This window comes from Artibeus jamaicensis, unplaced genomic scaffold (assembly GCF_021234435.1).
Source record: "Artibeus jamaicensis isolate MK-2021 breed Jamaican fruit bat unplaced genomic scaffold, CSHL_Jam_final scaffold_916, whole genome shotgun sequence".
NCBI classification, from domain to species: Eukaryota; Metazoa; Chordata; class Mammalia; order Chiroptera; family Phyllostomidae; genus Artibeus; species Artibeus jamaicensis.
In genome coordinates, this window is record NW_026522059.1 from 51,144,521 (window position 1) to 51,166,974 (window position 22,454).

General features: G+C 38.1%; 1 non-coding gene across 1 annotated transcript; it reads right to left on the bottom strand.

Moving 5' to 3' along the window:
* Window positions 1-17,700: 17,700 nt before the first annotated feature.
* LOC119039482 (small nucleolar RNA SNORA8) lies at window positions 17,701-17,835 on the bottom strand. Its single transcript, XR_005080621.2, has one exon. It is a non-coding gene; the product is annotated as a small nucleolar RNA SNORA8 (small nucleolar RNA).
* Window positions 17,836-22,454: the final 4,619 nt, after the last annotated feature.

The following is a 22,454-nucleotide window of genomic DNA, read 5'->3' on the forward strand; positions in this document are numbered from 1 at the left end:
CTATGCTGAAAGCAAGGCCAAGTAGGGGAAAGCCACGATAAGTCTAGCTGACATACTATTTTAGCATAAAGGGCAGTGACAGAACACAGAGGAAGTCACATTAAAGACATGACAGTTCTGCACGCTGAGAGGATACAGATAAAAGACTGGGAATTGTATGAGATGTAGAGAAACATAAGGCAGGGGCAGATTATTCAGGCTATTCATGATTATATACTAGGAATGATCACAATTAGATTTTTCTTTTACAAAGATCTGTCTAGCCATAGTTTGGAAGCAAGCAGAAAGACAAGGTAAGTTGAGGAAGTTAGCAGGCTATTGCAATGATGTAAAATGAAATTGTTGTATGGATGAGGTAGTGACAGGGAAATACAGAACTGAATCAAGGTTATTCCAGGATAAAGATGCATTTGAGTTGGAGATTTAATGTTAGATCCCTTTTGATACAGGGTGCAGCCAGGGGGGGCCCAAAAAAAGATTTGGAATGGTGTCCAGAATTCAAAGTGTATAGGAATATTGGAGAGACATATAGGATGTCCTCACCGCGCCCCCCCAGGGGGAAGAAAGGAATGGAGCCAGGCCATTGAGAGCTGTTTTGCATAGCAACAGTTTTGCAGCTAACCTCTGGAATGGCTATTTAACATATCTATAACCTTTAACTGGTTTCATAGATATGTTAAATAGCAGTGGCCAAGTTTGGAGCCAGGGAGAAGAGAGTAGCTGGGACTCAGAATGGAACTAGGGGCTGCGCTCCTGAGTGAGGGTGCCGCTGTGTGAGAGCATGGAAAAGACTGGCTCCAGGACATGAGAGGAGAACTGCCCAGGTGAAGAGAGGGCCACGCCGTTTGGGACAGAATGGAGATCCATGCAGCCAGGTGAAGAAGACAGCCACATGCTTTTGGTGGAGTGCGGACTCCTGCAGCTTTGGTAGAAGAGGCCCACGCAGCTTTGGGGTGCCCCCTTTGGCCGCGCGACCTGAAAAAGCAAGAGAGACTTTGACTGGAACTGGGTACAAAGGACTCTTGCCAGTGGATCATGAGAGGGTACCATAGTACTTTGGATTAACTCGAGATCCTGCACGGTGACACAGCTGACGGTGCCAGCGGCCTGAAACACAGACGTGTGCTCTTTTCCTGATTTACGGTACCCGGAGTTGGGACAGTGGGAGAAGGGAGCTGTGTGGGTGTAGGTGTACAACCTAAAGGACTTTGATATTTTAGTGGAGGCATTAGGCCTGAATAGCATTAAATAAACATTTTGTTTCCTTTTCACAAATCTCTGGCTTTGAGAGATGTCTTTCCAATTGGCAGCGGACAGAAGAGCCCAGTAGATCTTAGTATTTTGTTTTTGGTAGGGGCCCCTGTTGTGTAGCAGTTTTGGGCATCCCTAGGTGGGCCAAATATTGTATTACCCCTCCCCCGGACCTCTTGTTCGGTAACGCTTTCACAGTTCCCAAATAATTTCTGACAAACCCACTAGCTCCTCATTCTCTTTCATCTCTGTGTCAAGCCTGACACTGAACATGGAAGTATTTCTACTACTTCTGAGACACCACATCTTCTTAATCCTTTCCAAAATTCTCACTCTTCTTTCTTAATCTCTCCAGCCTCCCCTCTCTTCCTTCAGTCTGCCCAAATTACATTCCTTTGAGCATTCCTTGAATTTTAAATAATTCCCTATTATTTATATTGAATAATTAATATACAATTCTATTGGGAACTGCCCTGCCTGATTTCAGAAGCTATAACCACCCATGGCTAAGGCCAAGTGAGAGACCTTAGGACCCTAAGACACTAAGGAGACAAAGCTTATCTCCTTAGCAAGGCACTCCCACCTACAGGAGTTAATCCTCAAGGACTAAGTTCTCAAGTAATTTGGCAAACAGATGCCACTCATTATGCTCCCTTTGGAAAATTCAATATTTCTATTGATACTTACTCTGGTGCCCTACATGCATCTGCTTTAACAGGAGATGCAAGTCCATTGGCTTGAGGCCTTTAGTCATTTAGGACAGCCTCAGCAAACTAAAACTGATAATGGCCCTGAATAACTTGTATATTCTACTCAGGTTTTTCTTCAGCACTGAAATATCCAATGTAAAACATGAATACCTTACAGTCCATATGGTCAGGCAATTGTAGAATGGGCTCATCATACTTTTAAAAATCTTCTTAAAAAACAAAAAAGGGGGCATGATGAGTCCTCCCTCCAAAATTTGATTATGTTAGTCATGTTTACCTATAGTTTTCTAAATTGTGATGACTCACTCTGTACTACAATTGAAAAACATTTTCAGACAAAAGAGTCAAAACCAATTTACCCTCAGGTTTTATATAGAGATTAACTGGGAGATAGTTCTTGGCAGGGCCCTGTAGTTCTCTTAACATGGGAAAGAGGGTACATGTGTGTTTCCATTGCTATAGGTCCTCTCTGGCTACCAGCCAAAAGAATAAAGCCTTATCATGAGCAAAATAAACACCAAGCTCTGCTACATGGATGTGAGAACCAATCGACTGACAAACCAAATGGCCCAGCTGACCCTGAACAACCAGAAGGAAAATGGACACCCACTGCATCACTCATGGGCCTGAGTCCTCCAATGGAGGAGGACTGGGCCTACCACAATGACAGGGGCTGAGGCTCAAGCACCTCCTACAGAGGGCAACAACCCCTCAGTGCCCCATAATGTTTCTTTTATGCATGTCCCCACCACGTGGGGGGACATCAAGGCTCTTAATACTTGAGCAAAATGCCTTACCAAACAGAAAGTGTTCCAGACCCTCCACAATAGTCTACAATGGCTGAACCCTAAGAACTGGTTCAATAGACTGAATTTATGAGTTTGGGTAATGACAGCCCTTGGGTGCTTCCTTGTCTTAATCCTTATTTGTGCTTTATGATGTATATGGAGGTTGTCTTCTCAAGATTACATCTGGGAAAATCAAATAGTAGGTTTCACAGGCTTAACTACAATTGTGTTCACACACACAAAAAAAAGAGGGAAATGTTGGGAACTGCTCTTCCTGGTTTCAGAAGCTATAATCCACACCCCCGCCATTGCTAAGGCTGAGTGAGAGCCCTTCAGACGCTAAGCCACTAAGGAGACAACGCTTATCTCCCTGGCAGGAGCACTGCCTATGCCAACTTTACTTCATCCTGCCTGACTCCTAGTGAGTGACCAGTTAGCCAATGATGGGTAAGATTCCTCAAGGGAGGGACAACCTAAGACAGGCATGGTCCCAAGGAGTCCCTTGGGGGAAAACTTCAGGGACTATGGAGAAAGAAGGTAATGTACCCTCGCCCTTCAGCTTTGAAATAGCCTGAGTCCTCTTTCTTGTCTACAAAAAGTCTCCTAATCTCTTGGCTGCCTTATTTCCCCCTTCTTGACCTAAGCCTGAAACAATGCTGGAGGTGTGTGCAGCCCTGTGCTAGAAATCGCAGGTTCCCTGGGGCCATCAAACCTAAGAAATAATGCAAAAAAACCTATGAAACCTGCTTTGCTAGTACCCTCAATTTAAATGATAAGGGTCCAAGCATGAAATGAGTTTGTTTCTCCAAAGTTCTATGGCCCTTTATCTATTTGATCCTGACTCAAAGTAGTCCCTCAGAGTTCTTTGAATGTTATCTATTTGATCATTGCTGCCTGACAATGATTATTGAGCTTTTCATATACTCCCTATATTCCTATGCAAATTAAAGTCAATAAAAGCCTGTCAAGGCAAGGGTCAGCACACTCTCCTCATGCCTTTTCCTCCACAGGACTCACTCGGTACTCCATGTGAATTTGTCTTGTTTCAGCCATAATGCCATAGGCACTGTGGGCCAGAGTCTGTGTCACATTCATAGCTTTTACTGCTGATATCTTTCCTGAGATTTGGACTGATATTGCCACTGCTTTCTTACTCATTTTTACAGGTAAATTTTTTACATTCCTAAAACCTATTTGCTAGCACTTCCATCTTGTGTTTGTCACCTCTTTTATACTATTAATATTCTCCAAAATCTTTAGGTTCAGCCTCTATGGCTACCTCTTTTTAGTAGTCTCTAAAAATTTAGTTTCTAGAGGCATCTTATTATATTCCCTTCCATTTCCATTACCACTGACTCACTTCAAAAACCTTTCTTCAATTATTATACCTTTCCCTATACAATTCCTCCCCCTCTGCTCATACATTTTGCCCACAGCACTTAACACCAAACTCTAATATAATGATTTCCAAGGTATGCGGTAGTTTTACCGAGTATTCCTCTTCTCTTCTATTATTATAGCTAGGGCATGAACACACAGAGAAGCAATGTGTCATGAATCTTTACCTATCTAATATCTAATATTTTATTAATATCCTTTTAAAGTATAGTTTATTAATGTTGCTGTTACAGTTTTCCCAATTTTTCCCCTTTATTCTCCCGCATACCCCCTTTAGTTCATATTTATGGGTTGTACATATACGTTCTTTGAGTTCTCTATTTCCTATACCATTTTGACCTCTCCTCATCTATTTCATGCCTACCAATTTTCCTTCTTCTTTGCTGTGCCTTTTCTTCACTATTCCTTCTTCCCCTTCCCCACTGAAATCCCTCCATGTGATGGCCATTTCTCTGATTCTGTTCCCATTCTAGTTGTTTGCTTAGTTTTTGTTTTTATTGTTTTTTTAGGTTCATTTGTTGGTAGTTGTGAGTTTGTTGTCATTTTATTGTTCATAGGTTTGTTTATCTTCTTTTTCTTAAATAAGTCTCTTTAACACTTCATGTGATAATGGCTTGGTGTTAGATATTCAAAATTGATAAAACTGAATTAAATATTGATTTTTGAAGTAGTTTAAATCAATTTATCTCTGCTTTTCAAGGTGTATTTGTCTTAGCAATTGAGAAGACCCCCAAACTTAAGACACAATAATTAGGCATTTTAAACATCTTAATGAGTGTTTAATTTCTGCTTGAGATTCCCAGAAAAAAATCAAACTCTTATAAATCAATAGTAGTGAAATAACCTATATGAAAGTCTAAATTTTGTATTTGAAAAATAATCGATGAATTAGTGTGTAGCATGTGTAGCTGAAAGTAACTGAGCATTTGACACAGCTTGAACACATAGTGTATTCTTATTTGGTTTGTTCCCATGTCACAAGAACAGTATATAGCTCAGGCACATCTGTACAGAACTGCTTCATGAACACATTGCTCCAATGATATCTTTCTTTCTGTTCAATCCTTTGCATGCAGGCCTCTTTTTTCTTCTCATAATTGTCACTGCTTAGTCACAGGTGGCTCCTGTGGCCCAAAGTCATGTCTGAATGCCAGGCAGCAAATAGGAGTAAGAGCACTGACTGGTTGCACTTTGCCCTTTTATTAGGGAAGTATACTCATCACGGTGACATGTGCCTACATCTCTTAGCAGGTCTGCGTGACGTGAATACCTTTAACTGCAAGGGACTCTAAAAGGGAATATTTTTCAATGGGAACATTTGAACATTTATCCCATAAAATAAAAAATAGATAGGTGTTATCAATGTATATGCTACATCATGGTATCAAGACCAGCAGTCTTTAAAAAAAAACATGTATTTATATCAAATCCACATTTAATTTATTTCATATGTAATTACTTGAGAACTTAATGCATGTATATAACATTTTAGTGTAAAGGCATTTTTGAAAATGACAATAATTTTAAAACCACAATGTAGAATTAATAAACCTTCTTAATTGCTTCTGGTACTTAACTGTTGTATTTTTTTCTTCCTCTTTGCCTGAGCCAAGCCTAGTTTTGTAACCCAGCCCCAGAACAGAGGGGTTTTAATAGTACACAATTACAACTGTAATTGTGTTGTACACAAGCACAACTTTAAAATGTATGGCCACCAGCTACCCACACACCCATGTTTCTTGGACCTGGGGCAGTGGAGAGGCATTGGGTAAACCAGGCACCTGGCTACTTCTAGAGGCATGTACTTGCAGAATATTACACTGCAGGATCACAGTCCATTTACCTGTCATGCCAAAAATAATCATGGTTCTGTTGAAGCTGCAGCAAACATAATTGCACAAGGTATAGAGCAGAAGGCCATGATTGAAATACACTTGGTGCCACCCTCAGAAAATTGTTTTTCAGCTTAATAAATAATGTCATATAAATCAGCGGGGAGATATTTTTATTTGTTGTTTATTTTTTGAAAAATAGCATTTTCAAAACTAATTTGTTTCATGTTAAAACTTGATAATTTTTCACTTCAGTCTCCATCAAAATGCCATCATCAACCACTAGCAATAAAAGAGATGAAGTCATTAATGTGGCAGCAAATTGTCAAAAGGTATTTGTGCTTCAGGATACTTTATAGACACAGGAAAGACATTCCAGACAGAAAAGTGGAAAGGCTGGGCCCTACACTTACAGTCATTTACTGAGCTGTCTACTTCACATAGTTTAAAAATATGCTGATGGCACTTACAAGTAGCCTGGACTGTGTAACAAAAACAATGATAAAAGTATTCTAAACACAATAAATAATTTATATGCTTGTTTTTTCCTGCTATTTTTTGTTCTTAACCCAGGGCCACCCCTCCATTTCTGTTGTGGTTGTTGTGTATGTGGGTATAGGGTTGTGCATATGTCTGTGTAAATATGCACGTGCAAAACAATCCTTGTGAACTAAGAGGTTCAGTAAACTGCAGAACATGTGTTGTTGGAGCAGAGGCAAGTTTTTCACCAGCTGACAAAGGGTACGGTACTTTACAATCATTTATGTTAAGAGTTTCCTGGAGTCATAGACATCATCATTTACTTAAAAAACTTTACCATTTTACTTATTTGCACAATACCTTATCTATCAAAAAATCAGACCCTCATAAGCACAGAAAAAGATAGCTTAGAAATCTGAAACTGACCAGCATAGTTCAATACTAGAGTTGGGGTAAATTTAGGGTAGTGAGTGCTGGAGGCTGTAAGCAGTATATCTGACTCACCACGAGGCACAGTACTTCATTCATCCTAGGTTTTCCCCCTTCGGTAAATGTTTCTAAATTGAATTATTTAGCATCAACTCCTTAAATAGCAACAGATTATTAATTTCTTGTTTCTATTGATATATCTGAGGAAAAATTGTTTTTCCCTAGAAATATTAATACTATGAAAAACATTTTTTGTGCTCTCAAAAGAAGGTGTAGATGTGATTTTTTTCTTGAAGTCTTTGGTAGTTCCTGGGGGACATTACTTTTGAAAGACCCCAAAATTATTTTCATATTTTTAATGTGTTGGGATTCAAAAATATTGTCAAAAGAATAATGTTTGGTTTTTGTTTTGTTTTTGTTATTTTATATTCAATGTCTTTTTTTAGCATAATGCCTAGTTAAACAATTGCCCTCTAATAGTTCTTATTTAACAATTTTATAACATGCTATTCTTGTTTTTCAGCTTCTTGCATTTAGGTTCTATTTGTTCATCTCCATAAGCTGATGTTTAACTAAACTGTAATAACAATTACAACCTTATTTATTTCTCAAACTACAATACTCTAATGGTATCTTTTTGCTTGTCAGTTTCCACTGAGATTACAGTTTCTTTACCCTTTGTTCCTTGCAAGTGTGCACTTGTGTTACTTGTAGATCCGTGTGTCGTGATTTTTAATTGGAAAAAAAATATTTTTAATTGGTGTTTTTTCCACAGTTTTTTTTTATTGTTAAAGTACAATTGTCTCCAATTTTCCCCCACCACACCTCCCCACCCCAGCCATCCCTACTTCCTTTGTACCTCACTATGGCTTTGTCCATGTGTCCTTTATACATGTTCCTGACATTCCTCCTTTTCCCCCAGTTATCCCCTCCTACCTCCCCTCTGGTTACCGTTGGTTTGCTCTTAATTTCAGTATCTCTGGTTCTATTTTGCTTGCTTGTTTGTTTTGTTGATTAGGTTCCACTTATAGGTGAGATTATATGGTATTTGTCTTTTACTGCCTGGCTTATTTCATTTAGCATAATGGTCTACAGGTCCATCCATGCTGTTGTGAAGGGTAGGAGCTCCTTCTTTCTTTCTGCTGTGTAGGATTCCTTTGTGTAAATGTACCGTGGTTTTTTGATCCATTCATTTACTGATAGGCACTTAGATTGCTTCCAGTACTTGGCTATTATAAATTGTGCTGCTATGAACATTAGGGTACTCAGGTTCTTTTGAATTGGTATTTCAGGATTCTTAGGGTATAGTCCCAGTAATGGAATTACCAGGTCAAATGGCGGTTCCATTTTTAGTTTTCTGAGGAAAATCCACACTGTTTTGTACAGTGGCTTTACCAGTCTGCATTTCCAAAAACAGTATACTAGGGTTCCCTTTTCTCCACAGCTTCAGCAGCACTTGTAGTTTGTTGATTTGGTTATAATGGCCATTCTGACAGGTATGAGAGGTATCTCATGGTGGTTTTAATTTGCATTTCTCTGATGCCTAGTGATGCTGAGCATCCTTTCACATATCTCTGGGCCCTTTATATGTCCTCCTTGGAGAAGTGTCTGTTCAGGTACTTTGCCCATTTTTTAATTATATTGTTTGTCTTCCTGGAGTGGAGTCATGTGAGTTCTTTATATATTTTGGAGATCGAACCCTTAATTAGTTAATCAATACATCTATAAAAGATGATTATTTTATTTGACTGTGCATAGAGTAAATAAATTTAAGATTTACCCTTTTTGTTTAATTTAACATATTTTCTTTCAGTTCTAAATTTTTAGTTGTTTCAATATCCATTTCATCCTAAATCACAATTACCTATAGATAATTTCCTTCCCTAGACTGGCTGAACAAATGATAAGTAAAATAAATAAAAACCTTCAATTCAAAGGTGTGAATCACAGTGTGGGACACCCAGATGAAAAGGCCTGTAGCCATCAACAATGTAAATAAAAAATGCTTTTGTTGTATGAGGCATTATGGTCATGAACTTTGTAAAGCCCACTATGAAGGTAAGGTTTAATAAAATAGCAAAGTGCTTTGCCTGAGCACATGCTGTTTCAGCATTGGACATGGAACTCTGATGGCCACTATTGTAAGTGGAAGACCCAGAAATGTACCATTGTTCAAGACTGTTTTCTCCAGTGTGGAGGCAACTATGCCTTCAAGTCCCCCCGTCCACCACGGATGAAAGTAAACACTACCAAGACATGATCCGCTTGGGGTGGAGAGGTGGCCAGTTTCTCAGAGGAAAGAAGCCTCAAGTCCCTTCCTCCAGGGGTTTTTATTGGCTTGTAATACAGAGGAATACAGGGTGGCAAGGATCAAACAGTAGATAACATTTCAAAGAAATCTGAGGGCTTAATCTGAATCAGTGTCTGTCAGGAAAGGGGGTTGCAAAATCTCTGGGACACATACTCATTTCCTGCTCAGACCCTTAACATATGAATGAAAGCACTCTTAGCAAAGCAGGTTTCACAGGATTTTTTAGGAATTATTTCTTATGCCAGATTTCTCCCCGGATACCACTCTAGCAATGTAAAGAGCCGCACCCCTCTCCATCAGGTTTTCAGGCTTAAGCGGATTAGAGCCAGGAAACGCTTCTCCCAGAGGACATGGGGACTTGGACTATGTCAGAATAGCTGGGGGTGAGGGTCCATCACTCCCTCTTTGTTTTAGGCCCTGGGGTCCTTCCATGATGGCCTCCCAAGTGATCATGTCTGGCTTGGTTGCCCCCCGCTGTGAGGAGTCTTACCCATCATCGACATTGACCATGCTTTCTGGGGCAGAGGGAGGAAGCTGAGGCAGCATTTGCTACCAGAGACAAGGTTTTGTCTCCTGTGGCTGGCATTCTGGACTTTGCTCACTCAGCCTTAGCCATGGGGTTAGTACAATTCCTGAAACCAGGCAAAGCGGTTACCAGCACTCCAGCTTCTACTTCCTGCCTTTGTGATGTTCTGGTCTTTGAGTTTTTTCACCTCTGGGTCACAATTTCTTCACTGATCTAGCAAGTCAGTCGTTTTAGTGTTAGAAATAAATGTAAAATAATTATTTATTTAGGTTTTTAAAAAATATTTTTGGTAGAAGGTGGACCCTTGGAGAATTTTTTTAATTATGAGGACACATTAAATAAATTAATGCTTTTCACCCAGACTTGGCTAACTATGAGTTTTAATTTAATTGAATAGTTGAAATCAAATTTCCCAACATTGGTGTCTTGACTAAGTAATTTGTCTTAACTATTACTTACTTTTGTTATATAGCCCTTTGACTGTGTCATGAACCCAATTTTTAATGTAGAAATATTTTTGTTAATTTCAAGTAATTCACAGTAATATTAAGAATATTAGTGTAATGTTCTGAAAATCTGGGGTTGAGTGACCTAGATTTTCAAAGTGCCACCACCACTTATTTCCTCTGACAGAAAGTAATGCAATTCAACCTCCCGCCACCTGAATTTCTTCATTTGTGGAACATGTAGCCTAAGACGGTAGGTTGTTTTCTAAGTCAAGTGTTCTATAGGACTCTTAAAAATATCTTGTAGGCATTCCTGAAGGCTTTCATGAATTTAAGTGACCTTTTAATTTACGTTCTACTATAGTTATTTAACCTAGTACCTCACTTAGAACAGAAAACTTTAAAAAACCTTTATTACTAGCACTCAGTACAAAACTTGAAACAAATACACTTTTTAAAATTTTATTTATTTTGTCATGTTTCTTATATTTCCAGAAGATGAGTGGAATAAAAAAGAACAAGGATTATGCAAAGATTTAACAACAAAGAGAAGTAATTGTAGGGGACCAGTTTGTTTTAGTCTGGCAAATGTGACTCAGCTCTGTATGGAAAACCTATAGAAGTGAAGTCGTAGGCAGGAGCCAGAGCTTCAAACTAAGTTTTCCCATGGGAATCAGGCCTAGAAAATGCATACAAACTGTTATGGCTTGCTCTTGCTAAAACTCCATCACCCTGGGATAAAACAACAAATGTGTATTGTCTGTCTTCAAGGTAATTTCCAAAGCCTGTGTGAATTTTCCCAAGGACAGAGCTAATGAGCTCATCACCATGCCCCTCTGTATGTTATTTTCATTTCCTTGATTGTACCTGAAATGTAGACAATAATATTCTATGTAATAGATAATAAATCTTTCTCTAATGTAAGACCCTAAGAAAACAATAAGAGCTTGTCTAGGCAATAGTTGGCGCGCTCTCATCTTGAGGGAGTGGCCGAGGCATCCATCCACACTCTCCCCTTGGGAGAGTAGCTGTGCTGTCCCTTTTACTCTACAGGATTGTTGTCACCTGTGCATTTATTCTTTTCATGAGCCACAACAGGTGGATTCTGCTTGTGGAGTCTGCCCCAAGTAATTTGTCAGGTCATTTCAGAAAATCATTTTGAATATGATATTACTTATTACTGGAGCTCATCATGCCTTTTTTTAATGGTCACATTGATTTGTTTTTCATACTAATAAAAGAATCATTAATAGATTCTATAACTGTATTCATTATGAAACCAAATCAACTGTAAAAGATCTGAATATTTGGAAACCTCAGGATTTTGAGTTAAATGTGACTTTTCAGAGGTGTCATTTCATGTGTGGTGGAAACATATTATTTCTTTCTGAAATTTATAAAGAAAATTGTTTAAAATTTTACTCTGTGTGTGAAAGTATAGAGAAAATGATTTTGTTAATAAAATATGACTTATTTTAAATATCTCCATAATTGCTAATAAATAACAACTATAAGGATTTTATCATATGAAACAGATCCCATAAGACTTAGAAATAATTTTTTATTGTCTACTGTGTTTTTCCTTGCAAACCAGATTTGTATATTTTTTGGGTTTTTTGTAGTGAGGCACAAACATATGCAAATACCTACACACTCTTAATATCTTCCTTCATAAAAATAATTGGAAAAAATTCTAATTATATCACCTATTTGAACATATTTTCCTTGTTATTAAAATTTTATAAAATAATTTTCAATTATGTTGTGATATTTTATTCTGTTTTGCGTCTCCATAATTTATACTGAGCCACAAAGATCAAGTGGTGTTAAAGGGATATGCTGAAGAACTTCTTTGTGAAGCTGAAGGACACATACCTCCAGTAACTGCCTGGAGAAGAGGAGATATCACTGTAGTTACAAGTGCTTGTTTGAAGAAACACATATCTTATTTCTAGAGGAGTATACACATGGTTTAAAGTACTCTAGAGGAGTACACACATTAGTACACACATACTAATTATCATAAGTATATCATGGGCATGAAAATATTACAATGAAAGTTATTTTTTAATCCTCACCCAAGAATACTTTTACTAATTTTAGAGAGAGAGGAAGGGAGAGGCACAGAAAAAGATAGAGAAACATCTATCAGTTGCCTCCCACACAGGCCTGGGGATCAAGCTCGCAACTTAGGTATGTATCCTAATCAGGGATCAAAACTGATACCTTCTTGGTGCACAAGACAACACTCCAACCAACGGAGCCACCGTTACTCAATGAAAGTAATTATCTTTGTCCTCACCTAAGGACATGCTTATAATTTAGAGAGAGGCTAAGAGAAGGAGACAGAGAAGTAGAGAAACATAGATGTGAGAGAGAAACATCAGTTCATTACCTCTTGTACATCCCTCAACCAGGGACCAAACTTGCACCTATGCATGTGCCCTGACCAAGAATCAAACACATGACCTTTTGGTTTATGAGACAATGCTCCACCCAAATGAGTCACACCAACCAAGGCTCAGTGAAAGTAAAATTTTATTTAAATGGGCCACTAGAATTTCTGTCAAGGTTTACATTTCAACATTTGAATATGTGGCCTTCCTTGGATCTTTCTTTCTGGGACTCAGTTTTCTAATTTGTAAAACAAAATGACTGGAAAGTTGATCAGTTTTAAATTATTTATTTTTTAAGTATCAGAATCCTTTTACAATCTAAAGTGAAACTGTAAATTAAATGAAATCATAAGCGAAGCTAATGTATTAAGTTGATGAAAGAGAACTGCTGTCATTAGTAGAGTGTAAGGCCTGGGAGACAAGGGCCGCCTTTCCCACAGATGGGGTCTGGCAGCCCCAGGGAGCCCTGGGGGTGTCACAAAATGAAGCTGACAATCTGTGAGATGAGATCTTGCCTATGATTTCTCTGGTCTTGGGATTCCTAACTTCCAGAATAGTTCAGGTACTAAATTAAATTATAAATATATCAACATTTGTGAATTTCTTTTGACTAAAGTTTTTGCTCTAGTCTTTATTAGAGTGAATAGGAGATGAACATTGGAGCCAGAAAGCTGAAATTCTGATCTACACTTCATTTACTAGTAGTATGAACTTGTGCAAGTAAGTTAACTGCTGTTGACAGAGTCCCTTCATCTGTATACAGGGATAATTATATTTCCTACAACTAGGGTGGCTGTGGGGATTAATTTCAACTATTTACATTTTAAACATATAGAACATTAACTAACACATCTATGTACAAATCCAATAAAGTTTAGCTATTATTTTTTTCCTTTCATACATAAATTAGATATTTAATAAGACAAATACTCACTGAAATAGTTGAGAATGTCAACACATTTACTTGTTAGTGTAAGCACAAAGGTAAATTATACGGTTATGACTTGGGACACGGCTGTTGGGATTAACAGCATTGGTGTCACAAAAATCACCATTCTTGATCTACTACATCAGCACTTTAAATGTTATAATTCAATGTTTTTATATTCCAAATATTGTATACATCTAGGGAACAAATATTATGAAGGTGAATATTATGTTTAGTAATCATTTTGTGCATAATCTAAGAATAAAAACTGCTATTAGTATAAACAAATGCAAAAACAGTTTCTCTCCTAGCTGAATTTTGCCTTTTTTGTATTTCATTAAGTAAGGGGTAGGGAGATAAAGCTGCAGAAGAAGGTACGTGCAAGCCTGTGCAAAATCTCACACACCTGTTGAGACTTTCAGTTTTTATTCTAAGAGTAATAGGAACCACTGAAAACAAGAGTGATGTTGTGATCAGATTGCTTTTGAAACTTGTGCTCTAATTGTGATAAGTAAAACTGAAGGGGCAAATATCAAATTAGGGGAATCCTTAGGTTGCTAGCTATTCTTTGGTGGGGGTGAAGGGCAACCAAGAGTGCTGCCACATTTCTAGATACAATAGTAGGGAGTGGGTCATCACACTATCCCATGAGACCAAGGATTTCCCAAAAGACAGATTCCAACTTTACCCAGGACAATTGTGTACTGTGGGAATAGCTTTCAGCTCTTCGAGCTGCACAAATGCAATACAAAGTACATTTCCCCCCCTTTTTAGGAGGGCAGCTCCTTCAGGATGCTTAGCATACAGTTTTCTCTTCTGGCACTTTAAGAACTGGCCATGCAGCACATTGTCATCAAGGCCAATATGAATGTCAAGTTGTCAGTCCATTGCAAGTAAAAAAAGTGTCCCGCTCACTGTAAACCCCAAAGATAAATCATGTTGTAATCGCATTTACAAATCCTGAAAGAAATGCCTCTTTTGTTTTCAATATTATTGCAAAATAAAGTAAAATACATCAACATGTAAATATAAGATGGTTTTGATGGTTCAATAAATACATGATGGTTTGATTTACTTACATATTGTGAAATGATTACCAAAATATGTTTAGTTAACATCCATTATCTCACATAGATACAAAAAAGGAAGCAAACAAAAAATGCTCCTTCTGATGAGAACTCTTAGGATCTCCACTCTTTACAACTTTCCTTTATATATTACAACAGTGCCAACTATAGTTGTCACGTTGTACATCAAATCCCTGTAACCAGTCTCTCATGGTGGTTACTGCTTGGGTGTTCTATTCAAGAACAACATGTGGTTGTCATTAAATAGTTTTATTTTCTTCTGACAAGTAGAGGAGATGGATTGACATCCAAAGCTCTGTCTCTTGTACAGAGGCTTAGCCATTGCTTATATACAACACTTGGTTATGTAATTACACGTTGCTTCAGAGTTTGCACATTAACAATGCATGCTATTACATACGTCACATGTTCAGAAAATGGCAGGGATTTCTTTCTCTGGGTGGGAATTTTACTATTGTAATTACGGTAGATCATGCTGAGGACACTGGAAAGACTATACTGCATAGACTCAGCTTCTTAGTTCTGTTTGTATTTCTTCTTTGCAGTTGGCTACAAGCTCATCTGGCTGCAGCTGCGTCTACAAAAATACTGTGCTCCATTTTAGCATTTAACAAGAATAGCATTTAGAAAGAACTGCCCCCAGACCTTGAGACACTTTTCCTACCTACCTAACATCCCCAATATTTATTTATTCTACCATTGGAAGTTCTTACCCCTTCACCACCTACTTCCTATTTCCCTCCGAAACCCTACTTCTGGTAACCACAAATCTGATCCCCTTTTCTATGAATTTGTTGGCTTTTTAAAAGATTGCATATATAAGTGAGATCACATAGTATTTGTCTTTATCTGTATGACTTATTTCACTTAGCGTAATGTCTTTGAGTTTTATCTATGTTATTGCACATGGTGGGATTTCCTTTGTTTAATGGCTGAATAATACCCCATTGTATGTATACCAGAACCTCTTTACCCATTCATCTATGATGAATGCTTAAGTTACAAGATGTTGGGATCAAGGTCATGAGTGTTTTAAGAAATATACCTGAATATCTAGTATTATATAGTCATAAAATTTTCGAGGATGAGAGCTAAATGAAGACATTTTAGGTAAACTGAGAGTGCTTGTGAATAATAGCATTATTTTAAAGAAATTTCTAAAGTTTACGCTTCTTAAAAAAAGAAAGGATCTTCAAAAAATGGCTGAGATCCAAAAAAGAATACAAAATAGAAATTTAAAAACCTGGTGAATATGTAGGTAATATTAAAGTATATTCTGTATTAAATACTAATGTTTAGATGTGGCACTTAATAAAAATTATATAATTAAAAATTACCTACCAGTGGAATATCATTTGGGAAAATGGTTTTTGAAAGTTTTATAAATTTGTATATACCTGAGTTGAGGGTTTGGCTAATCTGTTAATTTCAGGTTTTTAAAACAATAAATGAAATAATATCAAAAGTAATTAGAAAAAATTAAAATACAGTTGAAAATTATAAGTTAGAAAGACCATAAGGATGGATATCACAAAATCAACAAATAATTATTTACTTTATATTTTTTAAAATATTTTATTTGTTTATCTTTAGAGAGGAAGAGAAGAAGAAAGGGAAAGAAACATCAATGTATGGTTGCTTCTTGTGAGTCCCCTGCTGGGAACTGGCCTGCAACCCAGGCATGTGCCCTGACTGGGAACTGTGATCGTGTGGTTCACAGGCCCATGCTCAATCCACTGAGCTACACCAGCCAGAGCACAAAACCAACAAATAATCATTTAAATAAACAATAAGAAAAAAGTAAAAAATTAACAGCTAATTTGAAGAAAAATGTGTAAATATTCTAAGATAAAAATCAATTTATGAATAGAATGGAAGGGAGAGAGAGAGAGACAAACAGCAGCTGGTCGTCTTTTGTTCCCACTCGGACTGAGGATCCAACCCACAGCTTAGGCATGTGCCGACCAGGAGTTGAACTGATGACCTTTCGGTTATGGGATGACACTTCAACAAATTGAGCCCCACAGGCCAGGGCATGACTTTATTTCTTAATTTAAGAAATATAATTACAGAGACAAACAAATTAATGGTAATCAGTGAAGCCATGTGAACGTGTTTAAAGGAAAAAGTATTAACTGTGCCCACCTTGTGTCAAGGGTGCCCGGGACTACCTCCCCCCACCCCATCCTGCTTTCAGTCTGTTGGGCACACACAGAAATGAAATTGCTAAGTCAGGCAGTAATTCTATGTTTAATTCTTTGAGGAACCACCATCCTGTTTTCTTCAGTGACTGCCCCATTTCATCTTCCCACCAACAGTGAACAAGGGTTCCACTTTCTCCACATCCTTGCTAGCACTTGTTTTCTGGGTTTGGTTTGGTTTTTGATAGTAACCATCTTGATGAATGTGTGGTGTTAAGTCACAGGAATTTGACCTGAAGAACCACTGTCAAATGTACACCACTTGTGTCTTCACTTTCTTCTCACTTGCTTCTCGGGGAATCTGGCCCACGCTGGGCTCCTGGGGTCATACTCCTAGCAGCTGGTCCAGAGCCTATCTGCTGACATGCTGGCCTAACTGGGAGAATGGACAGTACCCCAGGAGGGAGAGAGGGGTTTGCTCACTTCTCTTTCCTTTGCCGAGCCTCCCTTTAGTCCTTTGAAATAAACCTCCTTTCCCAGGCTGGCTAGTTTAATCTCCAAGTAGACACCCTTTCCTGCCCATCTCCAAAAAGGAAAAATTAAACTGGAAGGTGCCATATAAGGCACCTTTAAAAGACTTTCTACGGCAGAGTCTCCCCCTTGGTACTGCATACACTGTGGCCCAGTCCTTCTCTGTGTGTGGGGTGAGGGGATGTCTTGGGCACCACGGGCTATTGTGCAGCACTCCTTATCCTCACCTACTCCATGCAGGAGCACCCCCTAGTCATGGCAACCACAGATGTTCGCAACATTGCCAAGGTTCTTGTAAGCTCATATGGGGCTGGGGAGGCACTCTCCTGGGGCCCTTATTTAGGGGGCCACCATATACCTTGGCCATCAAAATAAATGGCATTAAAGCAATATTTTAACAATTCAAAATGAATGCAAAAAACTCATTGTGAACAAAATGTCAAACCGTTATATCAAAAATACTGGGTTTAACATGCACAGAAAGGCCAAGAAAACCAACGGTGCCGGATATTGAATTTATTGCACTGTCCTTTGAACACCCAGCAGCAATAAAGTGCTGAATGCTGTACCATGCAGTGCAACAAAATGTCAAAATTTCATGTAAATGCAGTGTTGAGTGAACTGGGCTGTGTCAAGCCATTTTGGAGACCAAGACAAAATGATATATGCCCCACTTATACATGTTTTTATGTCATTTTTTAATGGTTAGCTTTTCCCCTAGAACATTAATGTGGTAAAAAAATATATTGCTTGAATGTGGGAGGTGGGGATGGGTAGGGCTGGGAAGAGTAATGGGGGGAAATGGGGACAAGTGTAATTGCACAACAATAAAAAAGGGGAAATGTTAAGATATTGAAAATGAATTGTATTAAAACTTACAATAGTTTGAGATTAAATATTTTATTTGTAACCCTCCAAATATCAATTCACTCTGATATGATTCTTCCAGAGCACAGAAGGAAATTTTTTTCAACCTTAAATAATAATGGATATTATAAGAAAAATATTAAGGATAACTTTTACAAAATACTGTCTAACTCTAATCATAGACTTTGAGAATACTGTTAAAAAATCATGATTTCAATTGATGTAGTAAAAAATATTTGATTTAATTTATCATCTCTGCATTATTAAAAAAAAAAAATCTTGTCCTGGTTGGTGAAACTCAGTTGTTTGGAGCATTGTCCTATAGCCAAAAGGTTGCAGGTTCAATTCCTGGTCAGGGCACACACCTATTGTGGTTTGATCCCCAGTGTGGCACAGGTGTATGCAACCCCAGGTCCAGGTATGTATGATCCCTGATCAGGAGCCAATCCCTGTCTGGGTGCATACAGGAGGCAACCAATTTATGCTTCTCTCTCACATGTTTCCCTCTCTCCTCTCCTCTCTCTAAAAGCAAACAAAAAAAAATGTCCTCCAGTCCTGGCTGGTGTAGGTCAGTGGATTGAGCTCAGGCCTGCAAACCACACGATCGCAGTTCGATTCCCAGTCAGGGCACATGCCTGCATTGCAGGCCAGTTTCCAGCAGGGGACTCAAGAGAGGCAACCATACATTGATATTTCTCTCCTCTCCTTCCCTTCCCCTCTAAAGATAAATAAATAAAATAATTTTTAAAAAAAGACCTCCAGTGAGGGTAAAAAGTTAAAAAAAATAAAAGATCTAAAGATCTTAACAGTATAAAAATAAGCCACTAAAATGTTTTTATAAAAATGTCTTTGTATAGAAAAAATGTACAGAAAATAATATTTTCAAGATAAAATGTTAGAAATATTTCTTTTGAAATTAGAAAGAAGATTGTATTTACTAAATGCTATAATAGAAGGTTCTAGATGGTACAAAAAGGACAAATGAGTTATGAATTTAGATGAAATATGAACAATGATATTATTATATAACAGGATTTTCCTCACATACAGTCCAAAATAATCTATAAATACACTATCAGAAATTATGAGTTTAGCAAGATCATTGCATAGGATATCAACAAATAAAAATGTTTTCTTTTCTGCACTCCATCAATAGAATAACTGGTTTTATTATAATAATGATACTTCTTTTTTGGCTTAAATAATTTTATTTTATTTTTAATATATTTTACTGATTATGCTATTACAGTTGTCTCATTTTTTTTCTACCCTTTATTCCCCTCCACCCTGTACCGTCTGCTCCCAGCAGCAGTCCTCCACCTTAGTTTACGTCCATGGGTCATACATATAAGTTCTTTGGCCTCTCTATTTCCCACATAATTCTTAACCTCCCTTGTCTCTCTTGTGCCTCCCATTTATGCTTCTTATTCCCCGTACTTTTCCCGCACTCTCCCCTCTATCTCTCCCTGCTGACAAACCTCCATATGATCTCCATTTCTGTGATTCTATCCCTGTTCTAGTTGTTTGCTTATTACACTTTTGTTTTTGTTATTTTAGGTTTGGTTGTTGATAGTTATGAGCTTGTTGTCATTTTATTGTTCATATTTTTAATCTTCTTTTCTTAGATAAGTTCCTTTAACATTTCATAGTAAGGCCTTGGTGGTAATGAACTACTTTAACTTGACCTTATCTGGGAAGCACTTTATCTGCCCTTCCATTGTAAATAAAAGCTTTGCTGGATAGAGTAATCTGGGATGTAGGTCCTTGTCTTTCATGAGTCCTTGCCTTTCAATACATTGAATACTTCTTTCCAGCCCTTTCTTGCCTGCAAGATTTCTTTTGAGCCATCAGCTAATAGTCTTTCAGCTACTAGTCTTTTTATTTTTAAGATTTTATTTATTTATCTTTAGAGGGGAAGGGAAGGAGAGAGGGAGAGAAATATCCATGTGCAGTTGCCTCTCATGAATCACTTGCTGGGAACTGGCCTGCAACCCAGGCATGTGCCCTGGCTGGGAATGGAACCGCAGTTGTTTTGTTCACAGGCCCATGCTCAATCCACTGAGCTACGCCAGCCAGGGCACAGCTAATAGTCTTATGGAAACTCCTTTGTAGGTATCTGTCTCCTTTTCTCTTGCTGCTTTTAAGATTTTCTCCTTGTCTTTAATCTTGGGTAATGTAATAATGAGGTGCCTTGGCGCATGCTTCCTTCAGTCCAACATTCTGGGGAGTCTCTGAGCTTCCTGGACTTCCCAGAAGTCTATTTTTTTTTAAAGATTTTATTTATTTATCTTTAGAGGGGAAAGAAAGGAGAGAGGGAGAATCCCCCACACCAAGAGCAAGTTATTTTTTTACTTTAGTAGGGAAGTTCTCCATCATTATGTTTTCAAATAAGTTTTCAATGTCTTGCTCTTGGTCTTCTCCTTCTGGAACCCCTGTGATTCAGATGTTGGAACATTTAAAGTGGTCCCAGAGGTTCCTAAGCCTCTCTTTTTTTTTTTTTTTTTTTGAATTCTTGTTTCTTCATTCTGTTCTTATTGAATGTTTATTTCTTCCTTCTAGTCCAAACTTTTGATTTGAGTCTTGGTTTCCCTCCCTTCACTGTTGGTTCCCTTTACATTTTCCTTTATTTCACTTTCCATAGCCTTCACTTTTTTCTCTATTTTGCAGCAAGCCTCAACTGTTTCTGTGAGCACCCTGATTACCAGAGTTTTGAACTGTGCATCTGATAGGTTGGCTATCAATTTGTTGCTTAGTTGCGTTTTTTCTGGAGTTTTGATTTTTTTCTTTCATTTGGGCCAGATTTCTTTGTCTTGGTGTACCTGTTACATGGTAAGGGGAGGAGCCTTAGGTATTCACCAGGGCAGGGCAAATCACATAGCTGTGTTGTGACACTGTAAGTGGGGCAGGAATCTGAGAGAGAACAATGCCACTTGGTCACCTCTCCGCCAACTTTCAATCACTCCCTCTGCTACTCGCATGCAAAGTGGGCCCTTTCTGGTGCTGTTTCCCAGGTGGGTACCCTATGGTTCTCCTCATGGTACTCTCCTGTGAGGCTGGGAGTTTCTCCTGATGCCTCAATCCCCACAGGTTTTTCCAGTCAGAGGTTTTGAGGCTCTATTTCCCATTTCTGGGACCCTTGGTTGTATGACCTCACTCACTCCTCAGTTGTTCCTTCTGGTTTACTGGCACTCAAATGTGGGACTCCTCAGTCTGCCTGCCACCTCCTGGTCCGCCCTGGTCCTCCAGCCACCACCTTGCCATAAGTCCTTTCAGCCCTGCTGCCCATCTCTGCCCTCCTACTGGTCTAGATGAATGTTTCTTCTTTAACTCCTTGGTTGTAAGACTTCTACACAGTTTTATTTTTCTGGCAGTTCTCATTATTTTTTATTTTTAAATTTGTTTTTGTCCTTCTTTTGATTATGCGATGAAGCAAAGTGTATCTACCTACATCTTCATCTTGGCTGGAAGTCCTAAAAATGATATTTCTTAAAACATCAAGAAAGTATAAGTTGGTTAAAAATAAATCTAAAAACACATTATTGTTGACTACAAGTACAATATTGCATACCAGATGTCTAAAGCTTATTCATCTCACTGAACTTAAATTTTTACCTTTTGATTAGTAACTAAAATTTTGTTAAGGAATGAATGATACTGGGTATGTTCTTCATTCCTAGGATATGAAGGACAAGGAGCAGTGACTACTTTTATTCAGTTTTTTTTTTCATGAAGGGAAACAGTAAAATGTGGCAGTAAAAATGGATCAGATACATGGATGAAAGTGGTGAAGTGCCTGCTTTTCTGAAGGAAAGGAGTCAGAAAGATGAACTAGAAAGTAATGAATGGTTCACTCTCTTTCAGGTGACAAGTACGGATGGGATTTGCAAATGCAGTGAAGCAATTTGCCTTTAAAATAAGAGAAGCAATATTTCTTTAGTTTACATGAGGAGAGGTGGTGAGCTAAGAATGGATATATTGAGAGATACCTCTATGATAGGAATTTGAGGAATTTATAGTCTGGAAACGTGTCTTTTCTCTGGAAATGTGTAGAGTAGAAGATTCATAATTTTGTAGGAGGAGGGTATGCTGAGAAATGAAGTAGGTGACTTGAAAAGACTAGTAAATGCTCAGAGGGTTTTTTGCCTTTTCTGTTATTGCTCAATGGGATCTGAAGTAACATGGACAATTTGTCCCCAAGAAATCTAGACAGGACCACTGCAGATATTTATGGGTGAGAGTGAGAAGAAAACAGTGCAGGTATATTGAACAGGAGAACAAAGATATAAAAAAGCTGGATATTCTGGAAAGAAGGTGGTAGAGGTAATGAAACTT